This window comes from Camelus bactrianus, chromosome 34 (genome assembly GCF_048773025.1).
Source record: "Camelus bactrianus isolate YW-2024 breed Bactrian camel chromosome 34, ASM4877302v1, whole genome shotgun sequence".
Classification (NCBI taxonomy): domain Eukaryota; kingdom Metazoa; phylum Chordata; class Mammalia; order Artiodactyla; family Camelidae; genus Camelus; species Camelus bactrianus.
In genome coordinates this window covers 24,641,018-24,661,430 of record NC_133572.1, presented here as the reverse complement: position 1 = coordinate 24,661,430, position 20,413 = coordinate 24,641,018, and positions in this window count along the sequence as shown.

The window sequence follows — 20,413 nt, the reverse complement described above, 5'->3', positions numbered from 1 at the left end:
AGATCTATGATCCATTGTGAGTTAATTTTTGTATATTTTCTGAGGTGTGGATCAAAGTTCATTTTTTTTTTTTTTTGCATATCACTCTCTAATTCTTCCAGCACCACTTGTTGAAAAGATCCTTTCTCCACTACATCCTTTTTGAGAATCAATTGTCAATATAAGTGTTGGTTTAGTTCTGAACATTCTATTCTGCTCCATTATTCTATTTTCCTGTTTTACACCAACACCATACTTTCTGATTACTGTAGTTTAAAAAAAAAAAAGCTGAAAATCAGATAGTGCAAGTCTTCCAACTTTGTTTTACTTTTTCAAAATTATTTTGGATATTTGGGATCCTTTGTATTTTTATATGAATTTTAGAATCAGTTTTAAAATTCCTTACATCCTGTTCTGCCAAAATTCAACCCATATCTTTGGCCATCTCCAAAGCCACATTTTCTGAAGAAGTCTCTCTAGATCCCAGGTGAAAGGAATTTCTGTTTCATCTGTGCTCCAATCACATTTGATAATATTTGATTACATTTATTCATATTTGGCTGGATGTAATTGTGTGATCTTTCCTGCCATATAGTATATCTCTCAAGATTTGCAATCTTGACTTGGTTCCCTCTGTCTGCTGAGAAAACTAGTTCTATGCTTTGCAGGAGAGCGCCCTGCAATAAGAAGTATCTGCAAGACACATCTAGCTCATTGCTTGCATATCGTCAAGGAATCCTGCAGATTTAGAATTGTTTATTGATTGTTGTCTACAAGACGGCTCAGCCTTTTTTATTTCTATTGCTACTGCTGCAGTTTCAAAGGACAATGGGCTAATTATTTTCCAAATATCAAAACATACTGTAATTGAGTTGTGACGCAAATTATGTGCTGCTGTTTCTTAACAACCTGCTTAGTGTTCACAGGTACCTTCACTCATGGAACTTTTGGGAGAATGTCATATCCTCAGAGATAGCAATGCTGTCTTTGGCGACCTGAGTGGTAGTATCTGAACCCACTCCTGCTGTTTTTCCAGTGCCCCCTGTAGCCCTCCTCCAGCCCTCCATGGGGGGCCTGCAGTTCTGCCCTCGAAAATCCTGTTGCTTCTCAGGAAGAATTCCCTATGAAGCATATTCATGTCCTTCTTGTGGAGACATTCAGTCCAGAGACCTGACAGCAGGGGAAAATGTTTAGACTGCTTTTGGTAGAACGTAAATTCTTCCATACTTGTTAGAAGCAAATCAAATGAGGAAACTGTGTTGGCATCTAACAAATCAGGATAAATGTCTGATGAGGAAGATCAGCTTCCCCATCCCACTCAGGCGTCATGTTAATGTGACACTCAACTTGGCAAACATTTTCTCCTGTGAGCAACGTGAAGTTCAAGACGTTATGAAGGGCTTTTTGTTTTTCTTCCTTAGTCTTTCCACATTCACTGTGTCTGGTGAGATTATATGAATCCTGCTTATTTTCAGCCCAGCACTAAGCTTTTTAAAAGGATCACGTGTTTAAAAGGCTAGTGGACAATTTGTTAGAAGATTGAAATCCTTAGACTTTGGTCCTAGAGTTGAATCTTGGTTACTGGTGAATGAGAATTCCCGTTAAAATTTTAAATTCAGCGATATAAATTTTTAAAAATAGTTAAATATTAGGCAATTTCATTAAACACTATAGAAGTTATTTACTTTTAAGCCTGTCTCTGGGGCAATTTTGCAATGATTCCCTCCCTTTATTGATTCCCTCTTTATCAGAATCCTTGAGAGGTCCCTGTCATCATTGTCAATATCATCATCATCATTACCATCATCATGGAACTGATTCCTCTGGGAGATTCTAGGAAAATAAAGAGCTGAACGGGGTCCTGTGCAGGTCAGTGTGTGCATATACAGTAAGAACAGTTGTCAGACATTAGATTCAAGATACCGTTTCCATTTAGAGAAGAATGTGGTCATGAAATCCTGATGTGCTGAATGAAGGAAGTGATGGGAACAGGGTAGTCAATGGAAAGGAGGAGGAAGTGAGTGAAGCGGGGAGCATAGAGCCTTGGTTAGGTGATCAGCACATTGGTGAAAATGAGGGGAGTGTGATGGCAGAATCATGTCCCTCCCCGGCCACAGGGTAGCCACCTGTGACATGTTACTGTACATGGCAAAATGCATGACAGATATTTTAGGACAAAAATCTTAGAGGATTTCTGTCTTCTAAATTGTCTATCAGTTAGCGTTTTAAACCCATGATACATTATTAAAGATTAGTGCAGGGGAACAAATAAAAAGGATTCATATAATCCACCAGACATACTGAATGCAGAAAGGCTAAGGAAGAAAAAGAAAAAGTCATTCATAAGTGCCTTGAACCATAAAATGCTCATGAGAGGAAATGTTACACAGGTGAGTGTCTCAGCCACATCCAAAATGCCTGAATTGGATGGGACAAGGGGATCCTGAGATGAGACAATAGGGTGAGTAGCCTGGATTGTCCAGGTGGGCCGAATGTATTCACAGGGGTCCTTAAAATGGAGGATATTTCCCAGCTGAGTTTAAATTCAGAGGGAGGTGTAGCCATAGAGCAATGTTCAGAAAGGCTGCTGACCATGAAAATGGAGGAAGTCGTGGGGCACAAGCTAAGGAAGGTGGGTTACCTCTGGAAACTGGAAAAAAAAAACAACAACAAGGAAACATTCTCTTCTAGACCCTCTAGAAGGAAGGAAACCTGCTGCTACCTTGAATTTAGCACAGTGAGGACTGTGTTGGATCTCTGACCACAGCAATAAGCTGATAAATCTGTGCTGGTTTAAGCTCTTAAGCTTATGGAAATTTCTTACATTGGTAAGAGGAAAATAACATAGTGAGCCGTATTGTAACGGATTAAAGGTATAGGATGGGGAGTGGAGAGGATTCTGACATTTACACCTAAAAAACAACCAGGTGAAATGGGAAGGTGTTTTAAGGAAGACTTACCTGGCAGGGCTGTTAAGCAGACTGGAGCGAGGGGAGCATTGGAGTTAGAGGAATCAATTAAATCTCTACAAGAAAAATAAGGAATAAAATGTAACAGGGCTTCAGTGATAGTGGATGTAGGAATGGAAATGGGCAGAGAGATATAAATATTAATTTGATATTAGCTACAGGTTTGATGACTGCATGTTGGGGAGACTTAGCCGATGTGTGGACTGAATGTTTGCATCCCCTCAAAATCCGTATGTCGAAACCCCATCTCCCAGGGTGATGGTATTGCGAGGTGGGGCCTTTGGGAGGTGATTTGTAGGATAAAATGAGGTCATGAGAGTAGAGCCCTCATGAATGGGATTAGTGTTCTTATACAAGCCCCCAGAGTGCTTGCTTCTCTCTGCTCTCTGGGATATGAAAATATTGGGAAGACAGCCATCTTCGAGCTGGCAATCCTCTCAAGGATACATTGACCTTGAAAGTCTCAGCCTCCAAACCATAAGGAATATGCTGGTTGTTTAAGCCACCCGACACGTGGTAATTTGTTACAGCATCCCAGACTGACGAAGACAGTGGAGAATGCCTCTGAGTTTGGCACTGATTGCCTGGAGAATGCTGAAACCCAGGGAAGTGGGCAGCACAGACGTTTACTCATTTAATCCTGCCAACACAGTAGGAGATAGAGTCCACATATTCCTCGCTACTTAAAAGGTAAGGAAAAAGAGGCACAAATAATAACAACGACAACAAAAACAACAATAATTTGTCCAAGATTCACACAGAACCCCCTGGAGGCAGAGTGAGAATTTATACTCAGGCAGGCTGGCCCAAGAGCCCCTGCTCATAATTAATAAGTCAGATCATCTTGATTATGTGGATCAGTTGTTTCAACTGTGATATGAGGATACTGTGTCTAGTAACTTATAATTTCAAAATACTTCACTGTAACGGAATCATTAGTCACCGGCCTTACAAATCACAGAAACCTACACATACAAAAATAACTCGTTAGGTCAAGATAACCAATAACGTTTTTAAATATACCTGCTGGGCCTTTGCAATAAAATGTCTTTTTATAATTCTGTCTGGCTACAGAATAACTTCATACTACTGCATGCTGCTGGTGGCTCCCATGTTGGACAGCATGGGCCTAGAGATTTTAAATTACTTGCCCAGACTCGCCCAGGAAGCTCGTGGTGGGATCCTAGCTATAGTCTGGGACTTTTCCTTCCTATCCAACAAGTCCCTCATGGAAGTTTAGAAGCTTCTCCTTTGGTGCCCAGCTGTCTCTCCGTACTTATAACATCTTGTCAGGTGTTCCAGCCTGCTCCTGAACATCAGCCAGAACCCACTTCTGCTCTATTTTGTCCAGGTAATACCTTCTAGCAACTTCCATTGCCTTCTTGGCATCAGTTGTTACCTGGAAGGGTAGTGGCTAGAGGTGGAAATGTGTCCACATGACAGGTTTTTCATAAACATAGCAGGAGTGGTCAAGAGAATAAAACGTCAGGAAGATGAGAAGAAACAGGTCATTTAATATACCAAATGGGTACTTTCAATGTCTGTGTTTCCGAGTCCAGGCTTGTTCTGCTCGTGCATTACAGGCCAATAAATCAGGAGACCAGGTTTTGGGGCAAGAAATAGCGACTTTAATTTGGAAAGCCAGCTGAGAAATGGTAGAATAATGTCCTGGGGAACCATCACCCCAAGTCAGATTTCAGGCTCTTCTTATATTAAAAATGGGAAGTGGGAATGCTTGGTTGTTGCAAACTTGGTGTATGAATTCTTTGTTGTTAGAATCCTTTGTTCTTGCAGCTCTTCACCTGGGTCACATCCGTGTGAACCTCCAATAAACAAATATTGTTTTCTATTCTGTAACTTGTTATCTTTATGTGAATAGAAAGTGTTAATATCCTTCAAAGTCAGAGCCTTGAGAATAGGTTCTCCTGTATATTTCAGGCTCTAGGCAACATTGTTTTACAAAAGGTGCAGAACCAACAAGACTAAGCCTAGGAAACAGGGCACAGGGTTAAAGTCAAAGGAACAGATCTAATATGGAGTCAGATTTTTTCTTTCCTATTTCAGTAGTGCCATGGAGAAGGAAGTTTGGGCAGCTTTTCGTAGGGTCCTGGAGGCTTTCTCTCTCAGCCTCTGTGTGCCTCTGTTGAAAAACCTTCAAAGCTATCTGGCCTGCTGGTAAACCACTCCGCCTTTTTTGCCCTGAAGATGTGTTCTGTTTATAACTGATCTCTACTTCTTGGAAAACAACTCAATAAAAACTCAGTTGGTTTTCCACCAGCCATGGGCAGGGGTGAGGAATAGCACTTTATTATTTTATAAAAAAAAAAATAAAAGAAGTCTTAAAACAGCACTGGGCACATAGGAGAGAGTCAATAATTGCTTCCTGGCTTAAATCAAAATTGATAGCTCAGTGATTCCATGGCTGCTGTATTTGCTGAGCTTGCTAATCCTTTGCCCCATTACACATTTTTTAACTGAAAAAGAAATACATGCATGTGGTTAAATAAATTCAAACAGAGCACAAAATTACACAAGTGAAAGAAGTTTTCCCTCATCCTCTCTTCTTTCAGCCCTCCCTGGAGATGCCACTGTTTACAATCCTTTGTGTGTTTTCCAGATATGCTATGCACATTCCGACCTATGTATGTAAATTCCTTTAAAGTATTACTTATTTTTAACTTAAATGGATTTAAATCCTCAAGTGTCTTCTGCCCTGGTAATAGAAAAGAACAAATCTGACTCCATAATAGATCTGTTCCTTTGACTTTAACCCTGTGCTCTGTCTCCTAGGCTTCATCTTGCTTGTAAAACAATGTTGCCTAGAGCCTAAAATATACAGGAGAGCCTATTTTGAAGGCTCTGACCTTTAAGGATATTTAACACTTTTCCATTCATGTAAAGATAAGAATTTACATAATAGAAAATAACGTTTGATTTGTTGGTGGTTTACAGGGATCTGACCCAGGCAGATAGCTGCAAGAACAAAGGATTCTAACAACAAAGAATTCCTATATCAAGAAGATTGCAAAAACCAAGCTCGTAGGAAAGGAGCCTGAATTCTGACTTGGGGAGATGGTTTTCCAGGACATTAGTTTGCCATCTAGGTCTACAGAAAGTTGCTATTCCATGCCCCAACACCTGGTCTCCCAACTTACTGGCCTGTCCTGCACTAAGGAGAATGAATTTAGACTCAGTAACACTCCTATCTTCCTAGCAAGCTGGGCACTGGAATTGAGGGCAGCTATCCCACACCCAGGGACATACTGTGTGCTCTTGATGGTTCCCCGAGGGTGGGGTGTGGTTTACTCAGGAAGGATGGGGACTATGCACCAAAACTCAGGCAGTATGCTCCTTTTGGGATCTGACCTTGTACCTCCCGCTCCCCGCCAGTACAACACCTGGGACAGTGGAGGTAAAGCAGAGATCTTGCCTGCCTGTGTCCCAGCGTGTAAAAGGGGAATAGGTACACTTTACAAGGTAGTTCTGAGCGACAACACCTGCGGGTGCTTGGTTCCCAGACCAAAAGGAAACCCAGCTCCACTTTGGGGCAACGGGTGTGATCCCCGTAGGGGTCCTGCAGAGGCCTTGGGTGGAGGGCTGGACCAGGGAGGTAAAATATGAGCTGCGGGCCTTGAAGGGTTAGAGAAGTGTGCAGAGGCAGAACTGCTGCCTCCTTCAGGATGCCCCCAGAGTTAAAACTATTTCTCTCCATCTCTGCTACTCTCCTCCAAACTCCAGATCCCTGCCTTCTCTCTGCTCCTCCTGTCCATGTCTCTCCCCCCACTTTTCCCCTTCTTCCCTCCTCCTCCCATCTTCTCCGTCCCTCGCTTCCCCACCTTCTCTCGCTTCCCCACCTTCTCTCGCAGAACCCAGAGAGGATCGCTGGCCCTCCTGCGCATGCGCAGTCGGTGCCAGCTGGAACGAGGGTTGGAAGCTCCAGCTCCGACCATGGGATCGGCCCCAAATTCTGCTCAGCTCTTTCGCCTGGTAGGGCTTTTGCTCCTGCCCCGGCGCCACGGCCACAGCTGTCCAGGGCCAGGTGTGCACCTGCCGCCTCTCGCCCCAGCCGGGCTCCCCTGAGTCCGCGGCTGGAGTCCCTTTCCCCTCTCCCGCCCGCGAGTCCTCTCCTCCCGGGCTGCCTCCCCTCGGCCGCCGGCCCGTCCCCGCCACTGGGCGGGCTGTGTCCCGGGCGGGCGGGGTCTGCGGACCCGGATGGGGGCGGGCGGCTGGGGCTGGGGCTGGCCTCCGAGCGGGGCTACTGCCCGCGACCCCCCCCCGGCTTTCCCTGCCCCGCGACCCCGGGGCTGCCCTCGTCTCCCTTCCCCTCTCCCTGGGGGCCAGCTCAGTGTTGTGGGCGCTCCTCCCCGGGCTGAGAGCCTCCGGCTGTGAACCCCAGCTTCTGCTGGTGGAGTCGGGAAAAGGGAGCGTCAGTCCTGAGGGAGTTTCCGTCTCCTCCCTCAGTGTTTCTGCCCCAGGTAAGTACCTTGAACACTTTCACGTGTTATGATGGCGGTGCTTGATGATGTCACTGTTTTTATAGTGATAGGGATTACAGTGTTGAAAGCAAGGCTTGGTTCAGTTAAAAATGAGCTGAAGGCATGAGGCTGTGACATCCTCCATCTTTCCCTCTCCCAGGGTGAAACGTGTGACCGTCGATCTTAAAAAGATAGTTACAGTCCCTAACTAGCCCAGCCCAGCTAGGGTGTGTTAACAGGAACAGCACAACCAGAGGCGTTGGAGACTCAGGGACATTGCAGTCCTAAAGAGCTCCTGGCAAAATTTGGTTTGTTTTGGTTTTTTGGTTCTTCTTAAATTGTGGGACAGACTAGTTGTATAGAGGGAAAAATAATTGTCAAGAAATATTTATTCATTTAACGTCTTTATTGTGATATTGTTCACACACCATGAAGTCCACCCACTTAAATGCTACAATTCAGCAGCTTTAGCATATTCACAGTGGTGCAACCATTAATATTCCAGAACGTTTTCATCATTTCAGAAAGACCAGTGGAAATGATTGACCTATCCACCCCTTCCCAGTGCTGGTTCTAAAGAAGATTCTTGGTTGTTCCTGACCATAAATTATCTTGTTACCCATAAAAACTCTGGTAGGAAATCTAAACAGAATTGTATTGAATCAGTCTATCAAAGCAAGAAGAATTAATGTCTTTATGGCATAAATTTCTTCTACCCATGAATATATCTCGGACCCTATATTTTCATATTTCCAGAGCCTGGCCCATGGGAAGTCCTCATTAATTGTTGGGTTTGTGAATGATGAGATTCTATACATCGTTAGTTGCAAACTGAAGCCTTTCACAGAAGAGAAAATAAACTCAATGAAGCCAAGTGACTCTCTGATGGTCAGAAAGAGTGACAGCCAGTGCTGGAGTGATCCAGTGGACTTGGTGTTTGTAAACAGATTTCTCTAGCACCTACAGCTTAGGGGATCAGAGTATTCTTTTATTTTTTCTAAATGGCGTTGCTTTTATTTTTACTTATTTTTTAAAATTATTTTTTATTGAAGTGTAGTCAATTTAGAATGTTAGTTTCAGATGTACAGCAGAGATTCAGTTATAAACATATGCATATGTATCTATATATCTTTTAGTTTGTTTTTAGTACAACTCATTACAAGAAATTGAATATAGTTCCCTGTGCTATATAGTAGGTCCTTGTCATTTATTTTATATTTATTAATGTGTATCTGTTAATCCCCCTTTTCCTGCCTGCTAACCACAGTTTGCTTTCTATGTCCATGAGTCTATTTCTAGCAGCACCGTTTTTGCTAGTAATATATGCTGGTTGGCTGCTTTCAGTTTCAGTAATTCCACCTTATCTGTGGGCATTTTCCTTCTGGTGGGCCTGTGTGTGGTTTGCTCACGTGATATAAGAGTTGTGTATTTGGGAGAACCCCAGGCCTCGTGTAGTGCTTGGTACAGAGTGCCCACTGAGCTGATGCTTGAACTGGGAAAAAAAACAAAGTAAATGTTGGAATTTCCACTATGGTTGAGACTTCCAGGTTTCTATAACCTGTTTATCCCACATTAATGTTGGCTGCACACATACTGGGTAATTTGGTGGAACTTCATGGTATGATGGTGTAGAGACGGGGCCTTGTATGCTTCTTCTCTTTCCGTTTTCTAAGACTCATTCTCCTGGGCCTTCCAGATCCTCCCCCAGAAGTGCCCAAGGCTGGCTTGGTGCTGCGCTGAGGCAATATTTGTTAATAAGGCCTTTTCCTCATCTCTTCTGAGCCTCCGTTTCCTTCTCTGCACAATGAAGACTTAGACTAGAAAAGTGCTTTTCAGTTTCTTTTAAGCCATGTTTCCTTTGAGAAAAAGAAAATACAAATCTCTCCTCCCATTCAACATATAGATTTTGACACATCCAAAATGTGACATAGCTCTTTGTGGAAAATTGAAGTGATTGTGATTCCAGGTGGCACACAAAAGAGTCTTCAGAGATTTATTGCAGGGAGAGGGCAGGAAAAGGGCAGTATATCCCACTTTCTAGTGTGAGCACTGGAACAGGGGCTTGGGTTTAAATACGGTGTCCGACGTGGCCTCTCTCTCATCTTTTTTTTTTTTTGCCTCTCTCTAATCTTGCACAATGTGATAAACCTCTCTCCCTCAGTTTCTTAATGCGTCAAGTTGGGGTGATAATAATTTAAGTGTTTTGTGAAACATTATACACATAAGACATTTGTTTCTCGGTAGAAACAAATCCTGCGAGGGAATAAGGGATTTCTTTAAAAAAAAAAAAAATCTTGTCCACAGCACTCTGTCTTGTGTCTATTCTGAAGTTCCTTGAGGGTGAGTGTTGGGTCTAAACTCCATCGTGGGACAGGTGGCCCATGGCTCTGTGTGCCGCAGATTGCCCCCTCCTCCCCAGTCCTCTTCCTCTCAGTCCAGGATGAAGTTCCCTAGTAGATTTACACAGAGATCTTGTGGAAATGGCTTTTCATTTTATTGTTTCACGAAGAAGGGCTGCCATCATGATCTCTGTAGTCAGGTTTTGGTGGCCTGAAGGCTATGCAATTACGTTTTTCTATTTAATATAAAGAAAAAAATTACAAGTACAAAATTAGTCCTACGGTGGTGGCAGGGATTCTTGAAAGTGGGGACCATTAGCTTTGTTAGTTTCAGGTGCAGGGGCCTCTGGCCATGAGGACACATCATCGTGCTCCGAAGTTGGAGGGACCAGTGGGCTCAGTGGGAATGTTTACTGAGTGTATCTCATGGGCTGGGCATTGACCTATTTGTACTGTGTGTTCCTTATTTGAGACAGTGAGCACGTTTAACCTCAATAGCCTCTTTAATAAATTAGACTTTTTAATTTTGAGATATAATGTAGATTCCCATGTAGTTGTAAGAGATAATATGGAGAGGGCCTACGGACTTTTTGCCCAAATTTCTTTAAAGGTTCCATCTTGCAAAGTTGGGATACAATTCAGTAATGACTCACTAACCCTTTGAGGTTTGTGTTATTGCCCTCATTTCTATTCATGATTAAACTGGGGTTAAGAGGAGCACACAGGCCTGCCCAGGTCACCCATGGTTAGTGTAGAGTCGGGTGAAACGTGGGCTTGGAATTTCCAGGCAGTACCAACATGATGCTCTGTGGCAGGGAACAGCATTCACTTTGCTTGTTTATTCATTCATTCAACAAGCATTTATTGAGTAAACTCTGTGGGTCAGATGTTATCATATGTTTATCTGATTCTTCAGCACTATGGAGAATCCGGTAATGTTTCCTTCTTTTTTTAATCTGAGAAAATTAGTTCTGAGAGGTTATAAACCCCCCAAAGGAAATATAGCTCATAAATGAGGGATAGTAAATTTGTACATTTCCTTCTTTTTATGCAGGTGGTAACCTAGGCATTTTACATTTGTAAAGTTCCATAATCCAGATATATTCTTGTAAGGCAAGGATTTTTTTTTAATTGAAGTATACTCATGTTTACAACGTTGTGTCAATTGCAAGGTGTTTATTTTCTCTTGAATTTGGAATTCAAAAAATATTTTTTGAGGGGGGTAAATAGGTTAATTTATTTGTTTCATTTTTTTTAAAATGAGGTACTGAGGATTCAACCCAGGACCTCATACATGCTAAGCATGTGTTCTACCACTGAACTGTACTCTCCTCCCCAAAGCAAGTTTTCTTATCAAGTATTCTGCAGCTTAGGAGTTCAAATAAATTGGAGTTGAAATCCTACTGTGTTTCTTTGCATTATATCCTGCTGAGGGGTGTGGAAGCTGTTCCTTTATTCATTCCTTTATTCAGCAGTTTTGAGCATTGACTTTGCATCAGGGCCTGGCTAGGTGCTTGGAAACAGAAAACAAGAAATGACCCTTTTCTGCAGAGGGCGGAAGCCTAGACCAAAAGCTGCGTAATGTGATCCGAGCTGCGGTAGCCATGTGCAGACGCTGAGGACAAACTGTACCCACGGCTTTGCTTGGGCTTCCCCTGCCTTCTGACTGGTACACACCAGGTCACCGCAACCCAGTGAGGCCCGCAGCCCGCAGCACAGTATGTACCTCGGTCTCCTCTTCCCTCTCGTCAGGGCCTGCAACATGAACATCCCTGACTACGTGCAGTGTGCTTAGGACCACCAGACTCTCCCCGTGGTGGTCCAACCCGTGGGGATCATCTCAGAGGAGAATTTCTTTTGCATCTATAAGCGAATCTCCTTGGTGAGGCAGATCATCCCTTGCGGCTCGCAGTGGGCACTCTGTATCCACTAGAGTCACTACTATGCACCCGAGAATGGGTGGAGCGACTTCCAGACCCACCGCAAGGTCGTGGGCCTTGTCATCATTACCGACTTCCTCTTGGCCAAGACCTTCGAGAAGCTCCACGTGCAGAGGAGCTGTATGGCACCACGCTCTATGACTCTCGGCTCTTTGTCTTTGTGCTGCATGGGGAGGTGCCCGAGCAGCCGCGCACCGACGTGGCCTTCAATTTACGAGGACTGCTGGGTGGTGGAGAAGAGGATCGAGGACTTCACTGAGTCTCTCTTCATCATGCTCAAGTCCAAGTGGCTGGACTGTGCATCCGACAAGACTGGGGATAAGATCCTCCTGCTCTACATCCTGTTTGAGAAGGAGGACTTTGTGGGATTGGACACAGAGAGCAGGAAATTCTACCTGGGTGCCCGGACACCCTGGCTGTGTGAAGGGTTGCTTCCCTATATCCAGAAAGGGATCAGCAAGGAGGAGGGCTGTCTTGTATCCAAGGCGTGAGGGAGGTGAAACCCGCCGGTTTTCAGACGTTTTAAAGTGAATCCGCCTTTGTTTCAGAGAGATTCTTTTAGGATTATTATGGACACTTACTCCCGCTTTTCAGCCAATTCCCCTGGTGTGACCCCTGGAGTTGCTGTCCAATAGAGTAGCCAAAGCCACTGATGCTAGGAGAGCTGGGGAGGAGGCTGCTCTGAGCTGAGATGTGCTGTAGGTCAAATGCACATCAGACGCTGAGACTTGTCTAGTAAAAAGAATGTAAACTATGTTGTTTCTTTCTTTATTGATTACATGTCAAAATGATAGTATTTTACATACTGTAGAATAAGTAAGATATGTTCTTAAAATCAGTTTCTAGGGTTTTTTTTGGGGGGGTTACATTTTTAAATGTGGCAACTGGGAAACTTTCTTTACATGGCTGTCATTTCATTCCTGTTGGACAGCATGTCCTGGGACAGTCTCATTCCTTTGCTTATAGATGTCATGCTGAATCCTGAGATGCAGAATGAGGTGCTGGTTGAGCTGGGAGTGGAGCCAGTATCTCCTGCCTCCCAGGTCCAGCACCTGCACGGCTCAGGCCCTCTCTCCCTGCCTGACAACCACCATGCCAATTTAGGACAACAGAAACACTGCCAGGGGCTTCCAAATGAACTCCTTACGCAGGGAAAGGCGTGTCACGGAGCATGGGGCACAGCAGGGAAAGATTCGTCCTCACTTTGTCCCTGTGATTAGGTCAACGGACCCACTTTGCCTTGGAAGTGCAGACGAGCTCTTCTGGGCTGCCTAACCCCCACATTCTGCTCTGTTTCCCTGTGTATCTATCGAGATGTCCCTTGGGCAGAAGAAGGTGAGATGCCTTTGCCGAGAGGTGGTCCCCCTTTGCTGGGGAGAGTGTGGGAATCTGTGCCCCCCCGACCTACGGCCTCGGGCCTTAAGTCTGGAGAGGGCTCATGGCGGTCCCACAGGTGACGGTCCGAGGGCCTGGCACGTGCTGCCGGGCCTGATGTGGAGGAGGTTTTCTGCGATTCTCTGTGAGTCTAAAATCAGATTCTACTTTCTGGTTGTTGGTAAGTTAGAGGAGAAGATGCCAGAGAATTGATAAAAAGAAAGTCCAGACCAGTCCTGTGAGTGACAGGCACAGGGGACCCGAGTCCCACCTGCTTGTGGTGCCTGGCGGGCTCTGGATGAATTTTCACTTCCTCCCCGGACATACCTCTATATCTTAAGGAAGGGGCGAGGCATGTCGTGGCCATGACCAGGACTTGTCCTCACAGGGCCCCGTGATCTACACTGCTTTCTCCCCTTCTGCTTCTTGTAGATGAGCTGGCAGATGTATTGGCCTGGGCAAAGCTGAGGACACAGATGCCAGCACCGTGCCACTCCCAGGCTGGCTCCATTCCCGTCACCTGTCACCACCTGCTGAGTCCCCAGGCGTCAGTCAATGTCGGTACATCGGTGCAACATAAGCAGGGACCAACATCTCCCCCTGGACAAAATGGTGGGTTAGCAGTGGAAGCCTGGAGCCCTGCCCCAGCCCCCGGACCAGTGCCTCTTCTTTTGTCACAGGAGGCACTGGTGACATGTTTGCTCAGCAACTGCTTGGCTCTGAGTCTGCAGACCCACCAGAGAATGCCAGCTTGTTTTTGCCTTTTGAAGTCTGTCCTTGGGATTTGGCGGAGTAGCTGGTTGTGTGCTTAGCCCATAGTGGTTGACACTGTCACCATTGTTTACCCAGAACCTTGTGTACCAGGCATGGCTCCCGGCATCAAAATACAGCAGTGCATTAAACCTCCCTCCTGGTGGGTCTGTATGTTTTGGTACCGTAAGGGCTCAGCCAGCATCTGAACGTCAGTGAGATAACGCGGCCTGTGAGCTCGGGTCAAGTAAGTTCTCCTCCAGTCACATTTACTCCATTGTTGCTTTTACTATTACACAGTCATTACTTTTTTAAACAATGCTTTGGTGCAGGAACAGAGCCTAATTCTCTCCTGTTACTCTTGGTGGGAGTGAGTAAAATTGTCCAGCTTGAAATGCGACCACATTTTGTAGCTCAAAAGTTGTTTACACGCATCTAGGTGAAGTTTAGGTTTGGGGCGCTGACCACGTTGGGGTCCCCCGGCAGCGCCGCTCGCTTCAGGCCCCTGCCTTCCCTGGAACAATAGGTGAGGGTGGGTCTCACCGTCCCCTCGTCCCTGTCCTCACCAAACTCACGTAAATTCTTGTAATTGCTCTCATTTTTGTTCTCATGTGTTTCTAATTTTCGCTGTTCCTCTTTTCCTTTTTCTATTTCCCTTTCTATCTTGTACCGCCCTGTGAGCATGTTGTTGCGTCTGAAAAGTGGACTGTGCACACCCTGCATTGGAAATAGCGAGATTGTCCTCCGTGCTGTCCCCATAGCTTTAAAAAGCAAAAACTTAATAGTTGCCTTGATCCATATATTATCCTAGTCATTTTTTTATTTTCTAGATTTTTGGAATTTTTGCTTTGTTAGCACATCACCCACTGGTGTTTGATACCTGTTAAAATCCTTGCTTTGAGGAACCAGTTTGGTCCTCCTTATGTTTGGTGACAAATGCGCACTTATTAAATTTGTTTGATTGTTTTGAAGAAGTGAGATGTGAATTGATTTAGGCGGCTGCTGAGGGATTTTTTTCAAGGAGTATTTAAACTTGGAATGTCAAAATCTGCAGCATCTTCCTTGATTCTGGCTTTTAGACAAACGTGCTTGGCACGCAGTTCAGGGCTGTCGCTGTGTGACGTGCGTGACGGAGCTTCCTGGCTGGCGGTCACTGGTGAGAAAGTGGCAGTCTCGGGGGTGAGCAGCTGCAGGGGATGCTGTTGGAAGAAGCAGTCACCGGTTTTTTGTTTTTTGTTTTTTCATTCACTTTCCCGGTGCCATTTACTTAACTTTGCCTTCATAGAGAGGCAGGAGCGGGTCTAAACTCCATGCCACTCTTATTTTCCCTTTACGAGGCTGGTTTTTCTGAGTATCAGAACAACATGGCCTTCTCCTAAGTAGCTGGCTCACTTGGATCTGGTGGACACAGGGACCGCTAAAGGGGACTGTAGCTTCCTCTCTGCTCCAGCCAGTGGGCATTCAGAGCCGGGTCTGTGGTTTGCTCCAGCAGCCATGCAGTCCTCTCTGCACCAGCCTTTACTATTAACCCATGATGGCAGTAAATAGCTGACTCCGTGTCTGTTGCAGCTGACGTCCTCCACTGACGCTCGTGTCGTTAGTTTGCGGTAGTGAGTCTCCAACACCCTATTCAGCTGTGAAGTGACCTTGCAATCTCACCCACACCCTGGTTCATCTCACCCGGGGGAAGGGTTTGGCCACCACCGTCATGCTGGCCATGAGACCTTGTTTCTCCTTTCATGCCCTGGTCCAATTGTGGACACTTCATCCTTCACTGACTTGGTCTCGCTTGAGACAGGCCAGACGTTCTGAAAGAGCCCATCACATTCTGGGGGGGAACAGATCACAAGAATCGCAAGTAGGAGTCTAGGCTCTCTGGGTTGGCAAATGCAGGCTGGGATCTGTGAAGGCTGGGCTGTGCCCTGAACACAGGCCTTTCCCGTGGCTCCCGAGAGCCCAGGGGTCGGAGTGAGAACAGCCTTGCCTGGGTTCCCCCATCCTCATCTGCTCACTGGCAGGTGTGTCTCCTAACTAGGAACTCCCCCAAACTTCGGGAACTTCAAAGTTCAGACCACAAGAGAACCTTGAGTCCCTTCTCCTGGGCCTCCTTTGTGAGAATCCAGTGCCTTCTGAGATGACCAGAGGCAGGAGATGCCTCCCCCTCCAGGGAGCTCTCTTCGGAGGACTGTGATGCACTGCACCTTGCTGTCAGCTTGTGGGGTTTCATCCGTGGTCCTTGCAGAACCAGACTTGAGACTGGCTAAGCAATAGAAATGACAAGACTGATTCCAGAGCAGGGCCGGGGTGAGGAACAGGGGAAATTGAATGTGACCTCAAACACCTAGGTGGGTTCTGGGTCTGTTACTAAAATCTGGAGCCTGGGAGGTACCTGCCAGGAATCGAACTCTAGAGTAAATGGTGGACATGAGGCATTTTTAAGATTCCATTTGTCATCCAAGTTAGGACTTCAAAGAGGCTCTCGGGTCTATGGCCCCGGGGCTCAGGTGAAGGAGCCGGACTAGAGATACACGTTGGGAGTCGTCATGCTTAGCTGGTGTTCACAGCCGTGCAGGTGGATGAGCTCATCTCGAGAGGTGCAGACTGAGGCTGAGGCGGGTCAGGGCTGTGCCTGTGTTGGAGGAAAGCCCAGACCATGCAGCTTTGGCGTGTCACCCAGTGGCGTTTGGGATTTTCAGAGCAATGGCATTTATCCTTAAGGGTCTTGGGGGTGGGCAGGGCCACCCAGGAAGAAATCTGAATGGAGGGTTGTGGCCACGCGTGCGCGTCTGGGGATGATGCAGAGGCTGCATGTTCCAGGAGGGGAAACTCCTCGGAAGATGGAGTCGGAGTGAGGAGTGTTGAGAAGGTAGTCACACTCACCTGTGAGGGAGGGACAGAGGCCTAGGGAGTCTCCACCCTAGCGGACTCTCTTTCCCACGAACAAAAGACCAGCAGTCAGAAGATTTGAGGTGAGAAGGAGCCAAAGTGGAGAATGGTGGTTGGACAGTTCTGGAATAGTCTCCCTGCAAAATAGAGTTTAAAAAACCCAGACTCTTAAGAACATTGATAGTGACATTGGAGGAGATAGTTCTTTTTCTGGCCTCCTAAGGGTAAGACATGTATCCGGGGATACACAGAAGAATCGGGCATTCTGGTCCGGGGCTTGACCCTTATCAGTGGGAACAGGGCAAGTTTAAAGGGGGAGAAGGGCAGCAGAGGGAAACTAGCCAGGTCTCGTGTCAGGTAGCAGTCGGCCTCACTACTTGCGTGTTGCATTCACATCCGTGCCTCCCAGGTGGGCGGTGGCACCCCACTTTTGCAGATTGGGAAGCCTTCTCAGAGGGGTTAAGGAATTGGTCCATTTCGCGACTAGTAAATGCTGTAGCAGGATTCAACAGGGCCTTGTCAGACTTCAAGGGCATGTTCTATCTACTAATTCCGGTACCTCCCTGTTGTACCTGGATTGGTGAATTGGGTCAGTATTGGAGCCTTTCACAAAAAGTACGATTTAAGTGCCTCAGGACTCTTTCCCAAAGCTCAGTGTTCTTCAATGGTTCAGAAGCACCGCAGTGCTTTTCGCCCCACAGAGGTAAGGTCTTACTCTTTTGACGATGACGTGGTTGCAAATGACGTACAGGTGCAAAACCAGACTTAGCAGCTTCTGAAGGGAAACTCTCCAGTTCTTCCTTGATAGGCTTTCTTCCACGGGATGTAACCTGCTGCAGCGTAGGTCTGAGCTTTCTGTATGGAGTGAGGGTTTGATATCCAAAGTTAGCAAAGAAGGGTCAGATGGAGAAAATCGACGTTAACAATTTATTTTGGGGTTTCATTAGACAAGATGCACTATCGCTTAATGGCCCATATAACGTATGTAATTGAGTACAGAACATTGCATTCCTAACTTTCTAATGAGAGCTGTCTTGCATCGTAAGGTTGTCTGCTTTGGAACTTCAGCTCAGCCAGTAGAGCACCTGTCAGTGTGTTGGTGTGATTGCATTTACACAGTGCATGTAATCTGGGCTTCCTCTGCCCCAAACACTCCAGTGCAGAATCATAGGCTGTAGCCATCACTTAGTTATACAAATACTTCTACAACTATATGATACAAAAAAAAAAAAAAACAAAGAGAGAGAGAGAGAGAGATTGCCTTTATCAAATTTCCTTTGATTTTAACTGCAAACTGTTGTTGAGCAGCTCTGGTTTCCTTTGGTTATGAATATGTACATTTCTTTGCATGTAACTTGGATTTTAGACTAGAACACCAACCTCTTGCTTTCCATGAGCCACAAAAATCATAGCCAAATGACATACGTATTAAATATTTTATTCTTTTCTTCTGAGACAGAATCCTTGAATCTGGGACTTGGGCTGTGATTTTGCTTTTTGCTCTTCCCACCCCTCTTATCGTCTCACTCCTTTTTCCCACGTGGCCTCCAAGAGGTCATGGTCTCAGAGGAGCAGGTGGACAAACACCAGTTGGTCGCCAAGCAGTCCTGCTGTAGAGGGAGCCCAGCCAAGAGCTAAAGGACATCATCAGAGAGGGCTTCCTTGAAGAAATGTGCTCTACATTCAGTTATGAGGACAGAGTAAGAGTCAGCCAGGAGAAGGAATCAAGAGGGTGACTCAGGTTGCAGGAGCAGCCCGGGTAGAGGCCTGGAGGCTTGTGGGGTGGGGACTCGGGGAGAGTGCACTGTGTGGTCCAGGGTGGAGGGTGCCCCTGCTTGGGAGGACACTGGAGTGGGCCTAGGGATGGAGGGCTTAGGAGGAGCTTGGTTTTTTACTAGAATTGACACAGAAGAGGCAGTGAAGGGTGTCAGCAGAAAGTGACCCTCAGGAGAGGTACTCCTGGTTTTGCTTCTGATGTTCTACAGAAAGAAGGGGTCGGGGTGGGCGAGAGCAGCTCTGCCCGTCCCTTTGAGACCCACCCCTTCATTCATTTATTCATAACACATGCAATTCTGAGTGTCCAGGGGAGAGAGGGTGGACTCACAGTAGTAAGCAAAATGTATTGCTTCTTGAGAGTTTAGCATTGTCAGAAGTTGTCTTAGCGTAGAATGTTCTAGGAACACAGCAGGGGCACCTAACCCAAAGTGTAGAGTTTCGAGGGAAGGAAGTCTCCCTTGACAAACAGTCAAAATGGGCTTGGAGGCAAGTGGGAAGTAGCAGCAGGTCAGGGGGCGCTTGAGGTCACTGGGGACCTGGGTACTGAGGTGAGGCTGGGCGAGCAGCGTCGGGGGTGGGGCTAGAACTCTACCAGGGAGCCTCTGAAGGGTTTGAAGTGGGGGTGATGTAATCAAATTTGTGCTTTGGGAAGGCTGTCCTGGCTCCGTGTGTGTGTGTGTGTGTGTGTGTGTGTGTGTGTGTGTGTGTGTGTGTGTGAAGCAGGGAAGAGGGGGAGAGTGCCACCAACTGGGAGGGTCATTAGAAGACCATTGACAGGCTGGGGGGCCACCAGTGGGAGAGGGGCGTCGGGGCTTCTTGGGGACGGCAGGGGCAGTGTGAATGCCGGATTACCTCATGGGGAGAGCTTATTAACGGGGACCCCCTAGCGGCACCTTGTGGCTGGAAGAAAAAGGATGCAACCAGGTGGACTTTTCTCTTCTTCCCTGCATTGTGTGATGATCTTAGCTCAGCCAACATTTGGAAGAGAAGAGCTAAGTTTCAGGGTAGCACAGGACATTGTTGAGCTCGTTCGAGTGAGATCTGATAGGATTTAGTCTTGTGTTGAGATCTGCATGTTCACTTAGCTAGAAACGTCCCGTCTTTTGGATTTCCATAGGGGTATTTATTCTTGATAAAGATTGCTTTCTTGGTGAGAGGAAATTTAATACAGCTGCTGTGTTTCTCAAAAAAAATCTTATCTTTTAAGAAATTTAATATTCAAAAGAATAGCAAAATTTAAAAATGATAAAGTAAGGCTTTGGTGTAGTTTCTTTGGTTTCTGAGTTAATGTAGAGTTAGAGCCTTTGCATTACTTAAATAGCACATTCCTGTCAGTATTTAAAGAGCTGTTAGTGAGCGCCCCAGGACCCACTTCTCAAAGCATCATTAAATCTTGCTCTGAAATAGTGAAGTCATAAAGGTCTTGTTGGCAGAAGCCAAATAGTTGGTTTATAATTTGCAGCATAGCACCCTTTATAAAATAATAATAGGTTCAAAATTAAGAAAGTGGAAAATAATTGATTTTTTTAAAGCTGAAACATAATCTTTCTTGTGTTAATGTTGCAACTGGAAATTTCGAAAAGAAAAATCCTACTGTAATATCATCTACGTGGAATACATATATGTCTATCACGTTTGCAATGTAACTGTGCAGTGGTTTTTGAAGTCAGAACCATTCCAGCTGAGTTACTGGCAGTGATGGTTGCTGGTTTTGAATGGAAGACCCTAAATTTGCTTTCTTAGCTTTATTCTTTTCTTTTCTGTTCTCTCTCTCTCTCTTTTTTTTTTTTTTTTTGTAGTGAGAGGGCTCAGTAGTGCTTTGCCAGCATGATTTTGGGGCAATTTGGGGGCAGATATCGTGCACAAGCAGTGAGATATTTCCATGCATTTTACTTTCCGGACATCACCATGGAACATGTGGGGGT